Raw genomic sequence first — 17852 nt, 5'->3', positions numbered from 1 at the left:
CTCGAAATTAAAATAAAATGTCAGGTAACTGACCCACAAAATTAAATTGTGGTGCACCGTGGTACGTATTGCTTTATGTTCAGGTACCAAGATCTAAGGATTACATCACCCTACTGACTTTTATGTAGACATTGCAACATCAACATTTGCTTAAGAAAGATTGTACTGCAAACAATGTTAACATTAGATGTTTGGCATGAAACGGAAAAGAGGTATAAATTTTTGGCCGCATAAGAGATGTGGATTTTTCTCTGGTATCATTATCATATAGTTCTGTATCGTAAATTAGACATTTCAAAAAAGTATCCTTAGGTCATGGAATGAGATTATACAAACACGATAAAATGCTTTCTTAAACAAGATCTATAAATTCCACAAACCTATTGGTTTATTGAAGTTCTTCCAAAGTTTCTTTTCCTTTTTTAATTTGTTACTGTGACCTAATATATAAACGTTTGTTTCATAATTAGTATACAAAATGAATGGCATTTAATGAGACGAGGCGTCATAGACAGACTGGCATCAGCGTCTATTGTTACCTCACATGGAATGGAGATGCAAACGTCATAAACCTCTTTAACACGCGCTTTTATTATCATAGCAGAAAGGTTTGCTTATTAGAAACTCTTTCTAGGACTTGTATGAACATAAGAGCTTGAGAAAAAAAAGCATTAGATTTATGCATATGCGTGTGTTTTGCGACATAGGATCTATGAATAATCACTTTATTTTTATATTTAAATACACTGAGTCTCCATGACCTTTCGAATATACATGGACAACATTTGGACTTGATTTATAATACTGATATTATTCCGATTGCACAATCATTTTCTAATTTTAAAGAGTGGAGATGAGTTATACCAAATAAGAAATTATTTCTCCCATGCTGTGAAAGCTTATTAAGATCAATACAGAGTAGTGTTTTTCTTGCAACTGAATTCTGCTCATCAGTAGTGACTTTGACGCTGGCAAACAGTAGACGAGACAGGAAGTTGGTGGCTTGACTGACTTGTGCTTCATGGCACATCGACATATAAATAGGTTTTTTGTTGTTACGTCAATTAAAATAAAGGGCCTAGCTCAGACACACTGCAACCGACAACCTGCCTTATAATTTTGCTAATAATTGTAATGCATGCAAACGCCGTATAGATTCATTAACATCATGAACGAAAATGTTTGAAATAATATAATTCAATTATACATTACACTCTTCTATGCTACGAATTATTTATGTTGGTTTGGGTTTTGCATTGGTTTAACGTCATTGTCTCTGCATCAGATAGGAGGATACTACCGACACGCTTTCTCGCATAGAAAGAGAAGACAATACTGTATTACACTCAGGTTGTAACGTTTTAACATTTGAGGAATATAACAAGAAGAACATGCATATTACATAATGCTTAAAAGATTACAAAAATTGTATTCATTAATTGACTATAATTATAAACGTTAATTATGGAAACATAAAAATGAGGAGTACATTTTTGTCTTTCAGCAGGAATAAAAGAACATGATATAAGATAGTGATATTCTTCCCCTATTTCTTGAATCCTATATCGTTCTACCACTTTCAACGGATTATTATGATTTGCAGTTCTAAACTTAAGTTTTAAGATATATTTTTATGAGAAAAAGATCTTTCCAAAATCCAAAAAAGCTTTAAATAACATGCAAATAAGACCTTTCGATGCCTTATTGATGTTAGCTGTCCATCCTTTTAGGTATTGTTTTTTAATTCATTGTTCAACAGATTTTGTTAACCATTTAACTGACACGAAACAATGATTTCTCTATCCTGATCTTAACCCAACATCATCTAATATAAATCTGACTTCAATTAACCATTTATTGGCATAGGAATTATCATGAAAGTGTTTAAATAAGTAAGAATAACTACGATAAGATATGTCTTCTTTATAACAACTAACCAATCTATCACATTAGTTTATTATGTGACTTTAAATGTTCATAATTAAGGGAAAACAACCTAGTACGACGTATACCATATATATATGGTTACATTTCTTCTGAATAAAGAAAGGGTTTTTCGACCAATAATGATCTCACAAATCCCCAAATATGTTGATGGTACAATGGTGTGATCATATAGTTTCAGCTAGAAATCAATAGTCAAATCTAAATTGTGTATACGTTTTCTAAGTAAATGCTTACCTTTATTTTAGCAATGGATAATAAATTATTCGAGCCATTGGAGAAGTTTCCACTCAAGTGGATTATGAGACCAAAGTATCTATTTTCATCTATAATATCAATAAAGGAATTGCTCATCTTAAAATTGTTTGTATGTTTCCTTTTTGAGTCGAATATGATCTTTTATTTTCTCACTATATTGATTGTAATACTACAGTTATCGCAGTATCCTTTAAACATATTTTGGGTATAGTGCATGTCAGCAAAATTATCTGCAACAAGAATAGTGTCATTAGCGTATAGAAACAACAACATTTAATATATTTAGAAGGTCAGTAGATTTGGAGGGTACAGCGCGTCCTCAACACCCTTTTACTAGGCAAAACGATTCAACGTCATTTTGAAATAATTAGAACAACAATGGAGATAAATTTTCCCTTCACTTCCACCTTTTCTACGTGAGACAACCCATCACCGAAAATTCATTATTTACACAGACACATAATTTGATATCATTATAAATACTTAACATAACATCAAAACATTTTCTGCTGATGCCTACCGAGTACCATTATCAAGGGCATGTTTAAAATCAACAAAGGTGCAGTAAGTTTCGTTTGTCATTGTCCAAACAGTTCTATAAAGCTATGCAAATGCAAACATATTGACCATTCCTACATCTAGCTTGCGTCTAAGATAATGACCTATTATTGCTAAGAAATTTAGACATTATTACATTTAGTATTTCGGTAAAGACTTTACCAAAGCATCTGGCTAAATTAATAAGTCGATCGTTTGTCATATTGGTTTTGTCACCTTTATTTGCATATATTGGCGCTATATCACCATTAGTCCAACTATCTGTTGGGTGATATGGGGTGAATAACATATTATGTCATAACTAGGCCAAAGGCAATGTATTAATTAGTATGTACATCTCGTACTTCGAAAGGGAGATTTCATCGAAAGTAAAAGCCTTTATAGTTGTTTGGCAGAGCAGAATTTAACATCAGAGATAAGTTGACATGGCCACAACTTATTATAAGGTATAAGCTTTCAACACTTTATATTGTTTGCACATTCTTGAGGTCAACAACCCTCATTCCTTAAACAAATTGTGTAGTGAATAAAACTCATGCGATATGACTGTGTGTGACCATATGTAGTAGATTACAGCTTCTAAGCAGTTATGCTGGATTTACGTGAAATTTGTGGAATAAAATACAGAAAATGCCCAAAGTAACAATATGTACGGCTAGTAAAATGAATATAAAAACAGGAAAAACTTATGCATCTAAAATGTTGATTTAGCTTACAATAATGAAATCCAAAGAAACAGTAAGCAAAGGAACGAGAAAGTTTGATGACCTTACCTTAGCCAAATTTGTAGAGGCAGAGTCCTATGGGTCCAATGAAAGTTAGATGGCACCTGGCACATGTTATATAACATCCCTTACAAGCACCAACACGTCATGTGAAGCAGTGTGCATTCCGAAATGAAATAAAATGGTGAATATTTTATATAATATAAATTCTTATATTTTGTTTTAGTCTAAGCATGAAATTAACTATAACTGGCTTATGTCAGGTGCAAAAATACCCAAAGAAAAAAGCCCACAGCTGTACGATTTTTTAAATCATTTAAACTTTGATGAGACATATTATTATATCACTGAGTGCTAATATAGCATTTCACATATATTTACTTACCGTGTAAGGGAGATAACTGAATGATATACATAAGGTGTGGTATTTTTATGTCTACCAATATATTATTCATGTAAGATAAATTTGTTCATGTAGGCATATATTATCTTGCATGCATTTAAATTATACAAAAGTAAATTATTGATGAAGTGAGAACATATAATTCAGGTTTCTATTTGTAGTGGAGACATTAAGAGTGATTTAATTTTGTTCACTGAAATGAGGAGGCTGGTTTATATTAAATAGTGCATGTTCTCTGGAATGTCGGCAGGTGGAGTGCAGCCTTCCTTCTTTTGCATGAAGAATTTCAAGGCAAGAAGTGTTCAGGAAGGGAGAATTATTGCAGGTCAATTAAAAGAAAAGTGCAAAAGAATAAAACATCTATAATAGATTACTTAAACGTACTCGTACTAGAATATCCTATACGAGACAAAGCGATATACAAACAACTTAACCAGGTCCTTCCTTCAGCCTAATAGTGTTATCCAATATGGTTTATGGAATACCTTAAACGAACAAGATAGTTGTTTTTTTAAGACATGATGTATCATCGTTTGCAGGTAAAATAGTCAATATTTCGGCCACAAGGGTATATGTTATTTTTACAACTTTTATTGTTTTGCATATATTCCAATCCGGTAAATGATTCCACTGTCGTCAGACCTTACAAATTTATTTCTGCCATAGCTATCATTATCAATCCCAATCCCATAAAACTAAGATGTGATACTTTCTAACGTTTTCATATATTTTGTTGTTGAAAGACTGTCAATGTTTGACCAGAAATATACAGTGTCTTATTATCTTGACGACATCATTCTAGCACATTTTATAAGTTTTGCCCATATGTTTGTGTTTCCATGAATACACTGCGAGGCTGTTGTTTCTTATTTTTATCACTGTACCTATTGCTTTTCTTCATAACCCTCAATGCTATTGTTTCGTAACATAAATATACTTTATACTCCACCTCGTCATCGTGACACTTACTGTCATAGAGTGCAATGTTAGATTGCTAATATGACAAGGACATAATCAGATACTTAACCGCATTTAAGAGAGATAACTCTGCTGGAACTAAACAGGGGTTAAAGTTACCTAGTCACAAAAGCTGCATTTTGCAATGACGTGTATCACATTTTTAAAACACATTAATAACAAATCCACAATTTGATCAATATTTGAATTAACATAATCTCAAAAGTTACCAAGAGACTCAACCTTTTTAATCTTGACAGAAACTAAAAATCTTACATAATACACCAATCACGTCTAATTTTGTTACATATTTATGATTAAAATGTTCCTACTTCTTAAGCTCCACCCACTTGGACTTGCGCAATTGGTAGCGTTATATTTATAGAATTCGTCCTTTCCAAGTTGTTTGTATTTATGTTAATCGTGATGCAGTGCTAAATAATTTCGAACCCCTCTCACAGTATACAGTAAACCTTTTGGAAGAGAACTTTCATAAACGGTCTAATTGTAGTTTAAGTACCTGAGGAATAGAAAACCAGCTGCATTACATGAAAAAGAAATCACTGCCGAACCTTTTGACACAATATGGACAACCAACATTCTGCAATTGACCAGAATTATTGGAAATATCTCGTTGAGTGAAATTCATCAGATTAGATCAAATTCACGAATTCATGATCACGCCCATTTTGAAAGATGCAACCTTGTCACCACTTTAGAACTCTGGAACGGCCATCGAAATTAAAGACAGGATGCTTATCAAATTGAACGCAACCGTATGGCAGGGTATGTACATGTATCCTATCATCATGATGATTTATCCATCTGTAGCCTGACATATATCAAATAATGTCCATGTACATAATGATTTTCTCATGAAATTCACTCATTGCTTGACATGTTTTAAAGTAGTGTTAATATTTCATTCAGTATCTATTATCAACCACAATGTACTTTACTGTAAATACCGCCATTGGGAGGATGATGATGGTGATGATGATGATGATTTGGATATATTGCAGCACCTTTCAAGATTTCATAGACAAAGTCCGTTTCATTATTATTATTATTATTATTATTACTAGTAGAAGTAGTAGTATTGTTATTATTATTATTATTATTATTTTATATGATGCGTTAGTTCTGAACGTTTGTGTACTTTTCAGTACAAATGACTGAGAAATACTGTTAACATGATTTTTTTAAATATTCAGTGACAAGCTAAGGCAAATGAAGTGCTGTGTGATTGTTATATTTTGAAAAATAAATGCTTCTTTCTGATAGACGTAAATGGAATCCCTAACTGATTTGCAATTTGTTTCAGGGCTGGTGAATCCTGTATCCACATTGCTGCTTTATTGTATGTTTTCGCAGACATTAAAAGTCAGAAATCCACTGGGACTATTGCACCACTTCAAAAGCATGTGAATGGGTAAAATCCCCATGTAGAATTCAATCACCTAAGAAGTAACTGGACATGGTATTCATGTAAATTTTAAAACCTTATCCATTAAAATAACATAGTGCAATGTTGCTGCTACAATGACCATATACCTTACTAATCCAACAGTGGTGAGGTTTCGGGAAGAGCTCCAAAAAGGTAACTCCAATGCAGCTTGGAAAAATAATTATTCAGGCAATACTCAGCTGTTGGAAATTAGTGTTGCTTTGCCAGAGCTACACAGAAATAAGTTCTGCTACCTTAACACAATTGATCTTTGTAGTGTAGAGTGTATATACCTTTCCGTCAGGTAGTGATTCCCTGAACATAACAAAAGACCCATGTACTTTAATTAATGAGCCAACGGAAGGGCAAAGTGACAATTTGTATGGACGTCTGCCATTTTCGGACCCTTGACAGCTTCTTTTGTAGGAAATATTGTTTGTAGGAAGCTATGTACATCACCTGAAAACATTATGAAATATAGTATTCGCTACAATATTGGCCACACCATTGTGTGCATGGAATGGAATGTCCATATCGTTTTCGGGATATACATCCAACGGAAGAGGCAAAAGAAAAGAATCTATGGATTAGTGTAATCTTACCAAGCTAAATACTTTTTTTCTTCAGTGCTGTAATAACAGAACTATTTTCTAACAGGATAAAAAGAGGATTGATATTGTATGTTGGGTAATGATGCACATCATGAAGTAAACTGAGACAGTGTGGATATCGATGGTCGTTCAACCCACGATTGACCCATCTGCAGAAGAGAACAATTTCATCTGAACATTTTATATTTTATTTGACTTCATTTTATATTTTAATTCACTAAAATGCCTGTGGCATTACAGTACATGTATACTAGCTTTGTAGTGTTGATAATTCCCACCATTCTCCAGTTTCATAAATGTTCCCCCAATTGAGACTTTGTATTATCTTGCTCTTAGTACAATTCTGGCAATCATGCGAATTCATTAGCCATCAAGATAGTATAAAGCATGTGAGTAACTCCTTAGAATTTCAATAGTGCACCATCAACTCATATTATCATCGGAAATTAACTTGGATTCGAATGATCTTAGGTAAATGAATTTGTTGCCACAATAAAACTAGGTTTTTTCAAGAGAAATGAAGATATTATGAATCGTTACAGCCTTTTTGATAGTTGAATTTTCCTTGAAAATCCACTGTGTTAATTATTAGAGGAAAATATTTAAACATCTCATTTGGGGAAGACGATTTGAGATATGTAGTTAATATGACACCCAGTCAGAACATTGTGATTTTATCTAAATTTCATATAATGTCTTACTAGCTCTCTCTCTCCCTCTTTCTCTCTCTCTCTCTCTCTCTCTCTCCATTTCAAAATAGAAAATAAAAAAGTATGTAAATGTTGGGATTGCGCTGAGGGAAAATATAGATTAGTGTCTATATTAAAGAGAGACAAACGTGAACACAGGAATCTAACACTTGGCCATAGAAAGCGAAGGATTTGTTTTCAATGCAAAGCAACAGAAAAGAACAAATATCCAAGTAAAAATGTTATTCCGTTCCAATCAGGTTCAGAACTGTTTTCATTCATTCCGCCGATATACGACCTTAGAGTTTATGTACATGGGTACATTAAACACACACACACACACACACACACACACACACACACATATATATATATATATATATATATATATATATATATATATATATATATATATATATATATATATATATATATATATATAAAGTTTGTTTGATTTCCATTATTCAGCTTTTCATCAGTTGCATTCTGCTCATATAGCGAATACTATATTTAAGATACATTCATCATGCAATGAAATCGGCACCACACCTTGAATATTCCTGAAAGGTTTTGTTCGTTCAATTGCCGTTTCAACATGAATAGGAAGGTTAGCCATTCGCCTTGTTCTTTCCACTTGCCTCTTGCTCACCTTTTCTTTTCTCTCTTTTGGGGAAACAATAAGATAAATTACTTTACGAGTTGCCAAATCAGCAAATGAAAGCCCTTGTATCCCATAATGGTATGCCCGGGTTGGCAGTGGGCTAAGTGTACACTTAATTTTGTTATCATAAGAACTTCCAGCCAATTGATCGCACAAATGGGTGATTGTACCATTTGGACTAAGACCTATCAACACGTTTCATGTTATATGAGACTGGTGGTCTAAGTCCATTCAACTCTTGTTACCTAATGACAGGTATCTCCATAAAAATCTCCCTACAATCTATTTTAATACAATAGTTTGGATATAACCTATTGAAAGACTCGAGTATATTATTTTAATTGTCGCTCTGGACATTTAAGTGTTTAAATGTTGATACATGCTGTATAACCACTCATTAAATATTTTATTGCATGTGGATAATGATACACCAAACCTCAGTGAAAAATTATGACTAAGCAAAGCTAACTTCAGTCTCATGAGGACCATTCATCAATAATCAAGTTCTCAACGTTTACATAGTCTGTCTACGTTCAAACACCAATTGGAATCAGTTAGCTTTATCTGAAGTCCAGTATGAGGTGTAATCTCTTCATTCGCAATATCCTCAAAAACAGACATAGGGAGCATAAAACTTCTGTCTCTATCCATCATTCAGTGTTTCCATAATGTGCATAAATTATTTTCAGTTTCATTTGCTTCAGTTTTTTATTTCGCTTTGCATTTTTCAGTCTCACACTGTATTTTCGTATTGCACACCATTGAGAGATACATTACTTCTATATTACCACAATAATCATGACAGAAGTGTCCAAAACAGAAAACTCTCGCTCGGAATACAACTAGCTATTTCAGGTTCTGAATTATTCTCTATAAGGTCAATAATGTTTCCTTGGGTTATTTTCGTGATCTGATCTCTTCTGTTTCTATGCGTGCTTCAAATTCTGCATCACACTAAATTAATTATCTTCTCGTAATCCATTCAAAATCAAAAGAAATGCCTGATTAATTGAAAGATTTATTATCCAACATGTTTGCCTGTCAACGTTTTAAAATTTGAACACGCAAACAAAAGATTTAATTAGAAAATATTTTCTTTCCTTTATTTTATTTTTGTTTCCTTGTCTTGGGTAGGTAGTTTGAGTTTTTTGGAACGTAATGTTAAGATTTGTTTATATTTGACCAATGGAAAACATTCATATCATACAAATTACAAAGCAACATTGTTTAAGCCTAAACAATAATATTAAAAAGTATGTACCAGTAATTTTACATCTATGGATTTATATTTATTTTGCGTGTGTGAGGGTGAGAAAGGGGTACTTTCGTCATTATGACATCAATATATCAGTTCGAGGAAAAATAAACAAAACATTAGTCGTCCTAAATATCACAATGTCAAACAGTGAGGTAACAGATGCTCCTTATTTGGTCAACGTTTAGTGGCGAAATGTTCTGTACATAAACAAGAACAGCTTCTTGGTTTCCAGTTCTTGCGGATGATGCGAGACTTGTTCAAATAGATCTTAACTTTATTAACTCTTCCTGCTCTGGGAACTATGCTGTGCTACTTGTGGACCAATTATCTCATTTCTGCTGTAATTATGACAGTGTGTGGCTCCTAAATCAAGCTATTATTTTCATGGCGAGAAATATAGTTTCATTCACTTTCTTCTGTGTTGCAATCGGTGAGTGTCAGCCAGCATCTGTGTACCCTGGGTCGTCTGTTATAACACTAGCCCCAGGGAAGGACTATAGAATAGCGGATTCAGGTGAACTAATCTAAAAGGCGGGCAAGGTATATTTTGCAAAAGAAATGTGCTAATTTAGTTTGTTCTAGTGGGCTCATTGTGTTATATTTGCAAAGAATGACACATAAGCGACATAAAGAAGTTATAATTTTAAAAAGATTATCACTTAGTTTTTTCAATATTTAGACCACTTGTTCTCTTAGCAACATATCAGCAACAAGAACACACGAACCACCAAGGATTAACATACTGCATACGATAACTACAGAAATTTTGCCGTCAATCTTTGATGTTTGTGTATTTAGAAAACCTCTATTTTTTTCCACTGACATCATAGTTCGCACTAAAAGTCTGATGAAAGTAACACCAATCAAGACAAATATCCCAGTTCAGAAGTGTTATTTTCAGAAACTGAAATAAAAACCAATAATCAGAAGTCAAGTTAAAAATGTTTGCAAGCCATCTTAATACGAAGATTAGAAAGTATATATTTTAATAAAGTAACATCGTTAATGACGTTTTAGATTATATATGATTTGTTGCTGCTGATGATGATGATGATGATGAATATCATAAAGCTAGAAATAAATGCATGCAAGTGATGGAAAGAAGTAAGTCGAAATTCTGTAATATTGTAAAACAAATGCTTTTTCAACTTAGTAACTGTAAAAACTAATTTAGTAATCTAATCATTATTAAGAGATAGTTGAATTGATTTTCTTGTCATGAATTATATTAACAAGATAAAAATTCAAACATACTATAATTTTCCTCATTCAGTCTATTTTTCATTAAGAGGGAAGAAGTCAAAACCTACATCAATGAACGCAACTTAACATTTGGAGCATCTCCTAAAGATTTAAAATCACTTCAGCAAAAAGGTCTTGGACACCAATCCGTACGATGATATAATTGCTGGTTTTCTAACTGGTTATGGTAAATCATTAACCTATAAAACCTTACCAATAATGTCATAAGGTTTATGGAAAACTGGCCTTATATTGATGGTGACTACATTAGATATTGTTTTATGTCAACAAATAAAAGACCTGGGATCATGTGAAGCATCCATTGCAGCCGAGAAAGCAATAACTATCGGCAATGACAGTAACGGAAATAAAATGGATTTCTGAAGATTATTCCTTTGTGTATACCCATCTCGAAATGATTATTAATAACCAGACAGCTACAAATATGCTACTGACCCCATGTTAGCAGGAAGTGGCAACATTATTCATTGTCATCAATGAAGCCCGTTGCATTTTGGACCGGGATGAAGACTTTTGACCAGCATTCGATAAGCTGTATGGCTTCCAAGTACCAATATTTTTGCCCTGTACTACACTGGACAACAAATTTTTACAAAAGTCATGTTACTGAAATAAAATTAGTCAATTCTTATCAATTTTTATGTGCTGAACACGAATATGACAGTCAAATTGCAAAATTGGCTCTAGTTTTTTGTAATCTGCAAGAAATTAATGTTTACATACCGAAATGCATTCCAATAGTAAAAGGTCAACTGTAATAGCCTACCTATAAAAAATCAAGTCATTGACTACATCTTAGATTTCTTCGCCTGTCTCTTGTACAGCTGTTCGGGAGCATCTCCGAGGAGTGTCCAGCAGTAGTCAGCCAGCATTGTAGTGGACCATTTTCCCTGGTATCTTTGTTCCATTGTTGCGATATCTTGATGAAAACGTTCGCCGTGTTCATCACTAACAATACCACAGTTGCTAGGAAAGAAATCCAAATGGAAATGAAGGAAGTGAATCTTTAGAGACATATTGCAGCCAAGTTTCTTATACTTCATCAACATGTCTTCTACTAGTTCCTTATAGTTTTCTGCCCTAACATTTCCGAGGAAGTTTGTAGAAACTAGGCGAAAAGCATTCCATGCTTGTTTCGCGTCACCTTCCAGCAAGTTGTTGAACCGGTCATCTTTGAAAAGCTCTCGAATCTGAGGACCCACAAAAACTCCCTCTTTAATCTTTGCTTCGCTGAGTCGAGGGAATTTTTCATGCAGGTATCGGAATGCTGGCAAAGTCCGGTCAATGGCTTTCACGAAGTTCTTCATCAAACCTAGTTTGATGTGAAGGGGTGGTAGCAAGATTTTCTGAGCCTCAACCAGAGCTGGGTGTTGGATATTCTTCTCTCCAATGGCTACATTCTGCCTGTGAGTCCATTCCTTCCTCATGTAGTGCATTTCCCTTGCTCGGCTATCCCACTCGCATAAGAAACACATGTATTTTGTATATCCTTGCTGCAGTCCCATTAAAAGGGCAACTACCTTCAAATCACCACAGAGGTGCCAGCTGTACTTGTTATACTCAATGGAATTCAGTAGCTGCCTTAAGTTATCGTATGTCTCTTTCATGTGGACAGCATACGCTACTGGAATAGATGGAAGAATGTTTCCATTGTGCAAAAGCACAGCCTTGAGACTCAGTTTCGAAGAGTCCACAAATAGTCTCCATTCTTGTGGGTCATGAGTGATTTTTAAAGCATTCATGAGGCCCTCAATATCGGAACAGAATATCAGATTACTTTCCTTTCTGAAGAAAGGCTCCAATTGCTGGTGGCGCTTTCGATATGCAGTAATTGTGACATCTTCTTCTAGAAGATTCCATTGTTGGAGTCTTGATCCTAGCAATTCTGCCTTGTTCTTTGATAAGTCCAAATCACGAATCAGGTCATTTAGTTCTTCCTGTGTTATTCTGTGTGGGGTTGATGATGCACCACAGTGAAAATCTGGATCACTGCATGCTGATGGACCAGGAGAAGAACAGGTCGACTCACCTTTGTCTTCGTCAGATGAATCAAGAGAATATTCTGCTGGAGGTTCTGGAATAGGAAGTCCCTCACCATGTGGAACTGGTCTCAATGCAGACGGAATGTTTGGGTAGACTATTCTCGACTTCTTTCGCTTCGTTATTCCGCCGGAAAGAGGAGGAACCAAGCAGAAGTAACAGTCATTTAGGTGGTTGCTTGGCTCTCTCCACACCATTGGAACTGCAAACGGCATTGATGACCTTTTGCAATTCAACCACTGTGAAAGCTGTGTTGTACATGTAGCACAGCATATATGCGGAGCCCAAGGCTTGTCTTGGTCACCAACCTTGCATCCGAAGTAAAGATGATATGCCTTCTTCACTTGAGAATTGATACTTTTATTCTGGTTGGCAAATGTCACTTCCCCACAAATACAGCAAAAATTGTCCGCGGTATTAACACACTTTCGAGGCATTACTGTTCTTTATTGTACGTAAATGGATAAAATAATAAGTTTTATGTAACAGTAGCTTGAACTGTCTCGCACAACGTCTAAAATATTTTAAATGCTGAACCTATCTGATTGGGCTTTATATAGTACACTGCTTACGTCAGCTTCAGCAGCCGCCTGGCATTAGTATAATAGGCCTACACATGTATAGTACACTGCTGACGTCAACTTACTTCAGCAGCCGCATGGCATTAGTATTGCATTGCATCAGAAAATGATGCAATCAACTGTGGATGATGTGAGCATGATGGTATTATGCAATGTTACATCATTATTCCGGATGTTGCTGCAGTCCTACTGGAGAAATTTACACAGTGAAACATAGAAAATGAGGTATATGAATATCTTCAAAACGAGAGCCAATACAAATTTTTCACGGTTATATTAGTGTTCGGCACACCAAAATACTACAGATTAGGGCCTTTTCAAGTCAGTAATGATTTCACTGTTGACCAGTGCTACCCTTTCTAATGAAGGGCAATTTCAGGTTGCACAGAAGCTTGGAATGAGAAAATGTAAGCTGGTTTTAGCCTCACCCACAAGAGAATATATATAAATTGTTGACCAAACGAAGACATTTTCATCCAAAAACGTCCCTTTATGAAGGACTGGATTTAATTCAGTAGAGTCATTTTAATAAAATTTGTTCTTTTTTCTGTAATCGCATATTTGATTGCTAATTGGGTTATTTCTTGAAACAAATATATTTTAATATTTAATTGACACGCACATTCATACATGCACACACATACACGTACAGAACCATGCAATATTTAGATTGGAGTAAAAACATGGCAATATTCAATGGTTTATTTCTATTCAAACAGTTTGATGGAAAGTAGAGTTAAAATATAATTTAGTCATGCAATTAAGTACTTTGAAAAGACCTTATGTCTAACACAACTATATTAAAAACGAAACATTGATTCGATGCCAAAGAATTGGTGCAGGTCATTTAACCATTGGCTATAACCTTTTATGTGTGTGCATGCATTTATCAAAAATCAATGCTCCTGCTGATTTATTTCAAGAGTGCTTGACATTGAATAATCTTGTCTGATTGTTCATTTAACATATTCATACTAACGTAGTTTACATATTCATATAAAGAATGAGAAAAATGAGAGTCAAAATTACACGTGTCTGGCAAAATTTTGTTTTCAAATGAACAAATACAACTGGTCGTTACAGGACATTCCAAATGATAGGATTTAAAACCGCATTGGCAATTGCAATGCAATTCTATCTAATATTGAATCTATGGACTATCCACATTATATTAAAGAATGATAAAGTTTCTTAGCATGCTAAAGTAGGAGACAGATGATTTATATATTTTACTTATAATGTGTGTTACACAATATGAATAATTACAGATTTACCTAAGCTAATAACAAATGATTTCATACCAGATAAAGGAGATTATCTTTAAACACTTTGAACAACTAGCATCAGAGAGTCCTTTGAAGCTAGTTTTTGCTACAGCAGTACTCGGGATGTGAGCATAATCGGAATTTACAATAATGCTATTTGCAAAGGTATGAAAGAAAAGACAATCGATCTCAATCATGTTCAGGTTGTAAGCTATTATATTATTCAAAGAGAGAAGGAAATGGAAAATGAAAAACCATTATTTACGCTCGTGCCAAAGATCGTTATAATCATGCAACCAGTTACCAAATATATTCACTTAAAATTCAGTCCCAAACTACAATCATTATTTTCCCAGTGTGCTGATGTAAAATGCAAAAGCAATTCATAGCATATTTGGATATAATACGGTTGCAGAAATAGCGGACATATTATCAAGATTGTTCAAAACAATAAAGTACATGTATTTATCAATTTCATCAGCATAAGATAGGTACATTATAATAAGCATCAAATATGTTTACTGCATCTTAAATTAATTTTTGAAAGGTTTTATAAACCAAAAAAAACTTCAGAAATATTCATTCGTTGTGATTATCATCATCATCATCAGTCTCATGACCTAGTATGGTCGTCGAGGCACTGTGCTGCTGAACATCTGACCAGTTCCCTCCACTTGTCTCGATCATGTGCAAATGCCTGTGTCTCCGCAAAACTTTTCTTGGTCCATTCTGTGATGTTGTCAGTTCACTTTTTTCTCTGTCTACTTCTCCTTTTGCCACCCTGGCCTCTGCCATGCAGGATTGTTGTGGATAGACTGTTGGCATGGCCATACCATTTCAGCTTTCTCTTTTTGACGGTGGTGAGGAGGTCCTCATATTGGCCTACTTCGCACCTGATCGTGTTACTCACTTCTTCATTTGTGATGTGGTCCATGTAAGAGATGCCAAGGATGGTTCTGTAGCATCTCATTTCAAGTGACTGGATTCTTCGTTGTAATTCTGCTGCCAGGGTCCAGGACTCACATGAGTACAAAAAGACTGAGATGACTAGAGCTCGCAATAGTCTGATTTTAGTTTTCAGACACATATTCTTGTCTCTCCAGATGGGTCTTAGCTTTGACATAGCTGCCATTGTTTGTGGTGCAGTTGACAAAATGTCTGCTCTTGATCCCTCTTCGGTCATTATGGAACCAAGATATTTGAACTGGCTCACTGTTTCTAGTTCATGTCCTCTGACTTTAATCTTGGTTGAGATTTGTTTGCCACTATTTCTCATCAGCTTTGTCTTCTCAGCGCTTATCTCCATGTCAAATCTGGAAGGTGTTTCATCCAGGTTCTTCACTAAGGTGGCAAGCTCGTCTTCACTGCCTGCCAGCCCATCAATGTCGTCTGCAAAGCGGACGTTGATGATGTTACGCCCTCCAATGCTGACTGTCCCACAGTGGTTTTCTAGGGTTTCGCTCATGATGCGCTCTAAGTAGATGTTGAAAAGCGTGGGTGTCAGGAGACAGCCTTGACGCACTCCCACTGTTGTCTGGAACCATTCCCCCACAGACCCTTGGGTAATTACTGCACTGGCAGCCTTGGCGTACAGCTACTTGATGGTACTGTTTAACTTTTGACCCATGTTATACTTCTTTATTGTGGCCCATAATGTCTCATGCTACACTATATCAAAGGCCTTTTTGAAATCTATGAGCACATGATAGATGTCTTGTTGGTGTTGCGAGTACATTTCACACAGAACCCTGAGATTGAATATTTGTTCTGTTGTGCTTCTTCCACTCCGGAACCCGGCCTGTTCTTCAGCGATTATTTCTTCTGCTTGTGGTTTCAGTCTGTTCAAGATGATCTTCAGCATTACCTTACTAGCATGGCTGATGAAACTGATAGTTCTGTAATTTTGGCACAGCTGGAGATTGCCTTTTTGGGGAGTGTTATAATCAGTGACTGGGTCCATTGTGTTGGCCATTCACCTGTCTGCCAGATCTTGTTGCAGATTTTTGTTAGTAGCACTTTCACTGATCCCCCCCCCCCATTCTTGATACGTTGTGACAGATAGTCACAAAATATCAGAATATTACAAGTTAACTGCAACATCCACATCTGTGTGAAAATGGAATCCATCACATAATTTGGCGGCATTATTTGATTATTTTAAGTTGTTGAACAGAAAACGTTAGTAGCAATTTAAACAGTTCTTTATTTATATTTGAAACTTGTATTAAAAGTATTTCTTTCAATTTTAGTGTTCTACGTTTGTGACTGTACGTAATGGAGTCAACGCTATTATTCAAGTGCTTTATCGAACAGTCTCCCAAAGATCAAAATATTTTAAGAATCAAAATATTTTAAATGTTAATATCATTCCACAATAACATCACAAGTACTCAGCAAACATATAAATGCCGAACACGTTTGTTATATAATATTTACAATTATACAGTGTCATGTAATGGAAGTATAATGCTTTACTTACATTATCATTTATTGGTAGTGCATATATTACACTGGTCAACAGTGAAATCATTACTGACTTGAAAAGGCCCTAATCTGTAGTATTTTGGTGTGCCGAACACTAATATAACCGTGAAAAATTTGTATTGGCTCTCGTTTTGAAGATATTCATATACCTCATTTTCTATGTTTCACTGTGTAAATTTCTCCAGTAGGACTGCAGCAACATCCGGAATAATGATGTAACATTGCATAATACCATCATGCTCACATCATCCACAGTTGATTGCATCATTTTCTGATGCAATGCAATACTAATGCCATGCGGCTGCTGAAGTAAGTTGACGTCAGCAGTGTACTATACATGTGTAGGCCTATTATACTAATGCCAGGCGGCTGCTGAAGCTGACGTAAGCAGTGTACTATATAAAGCCCAATCAGATAGGTTCAGCATTTAAAATATTTTAGACGTTGTGCGAGACAGTTCAAGCTACTGTTACATAAAACTTATTATTTTATCCATTTACGTACAATAAAGAACAGTAATGCCTCGAAAGTGTGTTAATACCGCGGACAATTTTTGCTATATTTGTGGGGAAGTCACATTTGCCAACCAGAAGAAAAGTATCAATTCTCAAGTGAAGAAGGCATATCATCTTTACTTCGGATGCAAGGTTGGTGACCAAGACAAGCCTTGGGCTCCGCATATATGCTGTGCTACATGTACAACACAGC

The sequence above is a fragment of the Sinohyriopsis cumingii genome, unplaced genomic scaffold (assembly GCF_028554795.1).
Source record: "Sinohyriopsis cumingii isolate HCF-2022 unplaced genomic scaffold, ASM2855479v2 utg000229l, whole genome shotgun sequence".
NCBI classification, from domain to species: domain Eukaryota; kingdom Metazoa; phylum Mollusca; class Bivalvia; order Unionida; family Unionidae; genus Sinohyriopsis; species Sinohyriopsis cumingii.
The sequence above is the reverse complement of the archived record's forward strand: the minus strand, read 5'-3'. Positions refer to the sequence as shown.